Source organism: Lolium rigidum, chromosome 4, assembly GCF_022539505.1.
Source record: "Lolium rigidum isolate FL_2022 chromosome 4, APGP_CSIRO_Lrig_0.1, whole genome shotgun sequence".
In the NCBI taxonomy this organism is placed as follows: Eukaryota; Viridiplantae; Streptophyta; class Magnoliopsida; order Poales; family Poaceae; genus Lolium; species Lolium rigidum.
Window position 1 is genome coordinate 132,442,144 of NC_061511.1, and position 5,351 is coordinate 132,447,494.

Sequence of the window (5,351 nt, forward strand, 5' to 3'; positions counted from 1 at the left end):
AGGAAACATTGGGGGCGATTAAGAAAAATCGGCCAAATAAAAAAAATATATATATATGAAAATTCGAAAATTTTCGAACACAGCCGATGCAGCAGGCATCGACTTAAGGATATGAAAGCCGATGCATGGCCATCGACTCAAGGGGAGTAACTGTTACGATCAGAGGGTCAATGGAGCACAAAGGGAGATTTTTATGAAGGAACTCCTCAATGGAGCAGCTTTGGAAGCTCGGATCCTCTCTTCAAGAACAATATCGGAGCAAGCATGAGCGGGCGGATCAGGTCAAGGATGGATTGCATTAGATTCACCAAAGGAAAGAAGCCGATCTAGCCAGCAAGTACTAAAGAAGCTCGGGGGGCAGCTCACCTTGAAGGCTCTCTGCTTTGGGAAGCCGATTATGTCCAGGGCTTGGACTGTGCTGTTGCTGCAAGAAGAGGAAAGGGATTGGATTCTCAAAATAGCCGATGAGTTGTTGTCGGCTAAGGGATCGCGAAGAATTTTGGTCAGATATCTAATCGCAGCCTAAAAATTGAGAAGTTTTTAGCCTACGAGCTAATTAGAATCCGGTTTCCTCGGTGTTCAAAAGGAAAGAAGTCCGACGCGTTGCTATCGGTCTTAGCATGACAGGCGGAAGGGATGAAATTGGAGCAATTAAAGGATGAATGGAAAGAACAATTTCATTAATTCCAAAAGAGCGGCTTTACAAGAAAGAGCCGATGGCTCTCAAAAGAGGGATCTGGTGCCTAGTGCACTTCTACTACTAGTCCTATACTACTAGTCGTCGATGTCCTCGTCATCGCCGCCGTCGACGTCGTCGGCGCTGCTCCCAGTGGAGCTCCTCGTCGCCGCTGCCCCAGCCCTTGGCCGGAGCCTCTTCCTCCTCGTCATCATCATCATCCTCGCTGTCCGCCCAGGAGCGGAAGCGCTTGGTCGGCGGATACCCGATGGAGGAGGAGGAGTCATCCTCCTCCTCTTCCTCTTCGTCATCATCTTCGTCCTCGCTGTCCGCCCACATGCGGGAGCGCTTCTTCGGCGGGAGCTTGGCGGAGGGGGAGGCCTTGGCCTTCGCTCGCTTCTCCTTCTTTCTCCTCCTTGTTGGAGGAGAAGGGATTCACTGCGGGGTAGAGGCTGTCTTCGTTCTTCTTCTTCGGCGAAGATTGGGGGAAGAGTTTTGAGAAGGAAGAGGAAGAGGAAGACATTGCTACAGGAGGAGAGGGTTTTTTTGGTGCCGATGGCTGGGATGGAATAGAGGATAAAGAGAGCTAACCAGTCGGCACAGTTAAGTAATGAGAAATCTGGTGAAGGTGTAATGCCCTTGCAGTTTCCAAGGAGTCAATGCTAAAGCTATCAGAATTTGCAGAGAAGCTGAGAAGACCGGGCATAATAATGACGGATGCTGCAACGGCTCTGCTCTGCCACGACATGACCCTTCGAAGGGAAAGCATAATGATTTTGGAAATGTTATTTCCAAAACCAGGGGGGCATGTGTTATCACCAGGTTTTGGACAAATCCAAAGGTGGGCCGGGCTTGGAAGATTACACGTGGAAGATTTCTGAAGCGGCCTGGCACGAAGGATTTGGGCTGAATTGCCCGTGTATCTTTATTTAGTAGTTTATTATCTTAGATAAGAGTTAGAGTTTGTATCGTGCACGATGGGATATTCCCACATTAGAAAGTCCCCTGGACTATAAATATGTACCTAGGGTTTATGGAATAAACAACAACTCACGTTCAACCCCAAAACAAACCAATCTCGGCGCATCGCCAACTCCTTCGTCTCGAGGGTTTCTATCGGGTAGCGACATGCTGCCTAGATCGCATCTTGCGATCTAGGCAAGCACAAGCCCCACGTTGTTCATGCGTTGCTCGTACCGAAGCGCTTTTGATGGCGAGCAACGTAGTTATCATTAGATGTGTTAGGGTTAGCATTGTTCTTCGTTTAAGCATGCTTACGTAGTGCAACCCTTGCATATCTAGCCGCCCTCACGCCTATCTCAGGTGTGGGGCGGCACCCCGCTTGATCATTATTTAGTAGATCTTATCCGTTACGATTGCTCCTTGTTCTACAAGGATTAGTTTAATATCTCGCAATAGTTAGGCCTTACAAAGGGGGAGGATCCAATGGCACGTAGGGTGGCGTTCGCAAGTCCTAAACAGGATGTTCCGAGGATCAACTTCATGTTGGTTTTTAGGCCTTGTTTAGGATCGGCTTACGAGCACCGTGCGTGGCCGCGAGGCCCAACTCCGGAGTAGGATGATCCGATTATGCGGTGAAAACCCTAAATCGTCGTAGATCTAATTAGCTCTATCTTGATCAAGCAGGACCACCAAGTATTCGTGCACCCCGTACGAATCATGGGTGGATCGGCTCTTTGAGCCGATTCACGAGATAACCCGAGAGCCGATCGAGGCTCGTATTTAACGTTTACATGTATGCCCCCGCAGAAACTAAGCGAGGCATCCCCATCACCTTCCCCGGCCGGGTATAGGTCAGGTGGCACGCCCTTGCACTTCGCATCACCGCGTGTGACCAGAAGAGCATTGCGGGCCGTCGCTCGGAGGGGTCTCAGCCAGCCGCAGCTCTAGGCTCTTCCCGGCTCTACGGTGTTGACAAGGCCGCTGCCCGCCGGTGGGTTTTGGCAGTCAACAGAGTCACAGTATCACGCTATACTCGGGAGACCAGCGTATGCCAAGTTCATGGCTGTGCCGCATTATGCATACCTCAAGCTGAAAATGCCTGGGAACAACGGGACAAACATCACAGTCTATGGAAGTTTCTCACGCTCGGACAATTGTGATCGCGACTTTCAGAGGATTGCTGCAAAGTTCGGGTCACAGCAAGAAATCATCGACCCTCCGCCCAAGCTATCTATACGAGAAGTTAAGGAAGAAAAAGATGGCAGGGACGCCAAGAAGAAGCCAGCCGCTCTCACCCTTAAAGCTTCGACAGCAGAAGCTTCGGCAGCAGAAGTTTCGCAGCGCGAAGCCTCGGCAGCAGAAAGGGTTCTGGCAGCCGATGGCACTGAAGGCTTAGGAGATAGCAAGACGATGGCAATCACCGCCCAAACCCTCGACGAAACCAGCAACGCTGCAAAGCAATCACTAACGCGGTGAAGAAGCCGTAAGAGGAGAAGAACCCCTTCCGTGCCTAAGCAAGTCTACTAGCCTTTACTCTCTTTTCTCCTTTAATTTAAACAGTGGCTTTCCCTTTTCCGCCCTCTAGCATCGTGCTTACCTTATTAATAAGAACTTAAGCCTTATTTCCTTGTTAAGCATTGCAGTAACGACAAACTTCTAAGCCCCATCACTATGCAAACATAGTACAAGGCAGAAGATCGCGCTCCAAAAAAGCCTCTACGAGTGCTAAAGGACGTTCACCTTTCCTTCCGCTATACATGCCTCTACGAGTGCCGTAAATAGCAAGAGTTTGAAAATACATATAAACAACAACCCACGTTCGATATTTTACTTATGGAAATATCAAAGGAACAACGGGCTCATCGGCAGAACCAATACACCCGAAATATTCGGGAGTGCCTGTCAAAATTTAAAACGGTTGAAAGCAAAGTTGTGCATACAACAGGTTTAGCAAAACCTGCAACACGAGCTGATCACTCAAATGATTTGCTAACCAACCAATATACATACATCTAAACGAGCAACTAAGATTCGCTCAAGACAAAACTTGCCAACGACAATAACATGGTAAAAGTACATATGCATGTATCTACCGAATAAAAAGGCGTCATTACATAAATCCAAACATTTGGATAAAATAGCCAAATTGTCTATTTACGAGACGGACATTTAAACCCTGAAATCACCCTTGCGGAGTTTCTCCGTCTTCAGGTACCCTTGAGCTCTCCTCGAGTCTATCGACAATTATGTTGGAAGGCAACAATACCTTCGGATACAGTGCCCCCAAGTCTCCAGTAGCGTTGGCAATCGACATAGAACCTCGCCGAAGGATAACGGGCAAGAACAAGGGCAAGTGTAAACCTGGCCCCTGCAAAAACTTGCGCACGTACCAACTCTCGGACCTTCTTGGCGTTACCAAATTCAGACATCAAATCAAGGAGAGTTGGAGGAACTACGTTCAAAGGGAACATTGTCTTCCAAACCAGCCTCATAGCCTTATAGCACTTGTCAAAAAAGGTATGGACCCGTCGAACCCGATCTTGAAATCGCGCGACAGCCGAAGCCTTCGAGTGCTCCCGCCAGAAAATCTCTTCGGATGAGGATAGCTGGGTCAATGCATTCACACGTTCGTGAATCCGTTTGTTCTCCTCTGCACGGTTCAGAGCTATGACTGGCACAGAAGTAAGCAAAGGATCAGATAAGATTCTATCAATCAAAGGGCGCAGAGATCAAAGGACTCACAGCTGAAGCTTTTGGTAGCCTTATGTAGCTCAGTAAGAGCATACCGCTCTACGTCGGCTGCAATCTCGCTCTTCTTGTTCACAATTGCAGCCAAGGCGTAAGTGCTACGCAGGTCCTTTTCCATTTGCGTGATTCGGTCCTTCATTCTTTGGACCCGATCACCTTCGGGAAGAACGCCCGAAGAGTCATCAACAAACGAGGGCACCGGGAAAACCTGCAGGCAACAACGTCAAAAGGATGATGGTTATGGGCAAATCAAGCATCCAATGTAACTCCCATCGGGAGAGGTACAAGAAATTCCTATCGAAGAAGTACAAACGAAGATATTATGACAAAAGTACGCCGACAACATTGCCAAGACACAGTTGTTCATTACAAACTTGGGTTCTCGCAACAGTAATAATGTTTCATACTAGCCCAAGGATAAAATTGTTACAACAATCAAGGAGCCCGAGTCCGAGTCGACAGTGCCGGGCCAGCACGATGCCTTTCCCGACGAAACTAAATCAAGGAGCCGGCGAGCACAAGTACGGGCGGATGTCTGTAAAAGCGCTTAAGTTAACAAGTCGCCCATCTTTCTCTTTCGGCAGCTCCTTAGTCATTTCTTCAATGTCAGCCTTAAAGCCGTAACCCATCATAAGTTGGAAGGCAAGGAGGGCACCATAGGTACGTGAGGTGCGCTTGAATACCTCGATGACCTCCTTAGTGTCGATCGCGAAGGCATCAATCAGCTCCCCGCAGTCTTCTCCTCGCTTGGCCTTGGGGAATATCATTGAATGCATTCGCGCCGCAGCACCCTTTCCCTTGTCAAGCAACTCCCGGGTAAGCCGGTGGGTGGCGAGAACCATTGACACACCATTTGCCTGGGAGTTGCTTGGAACTTTGTCCAAAGCAGTAGCAGGGATGCTGGCGGCTTCTGCAAAGAAATTAAAGGGAATCGTTGACGAAGAAACAGATTCATAAAAAGTGG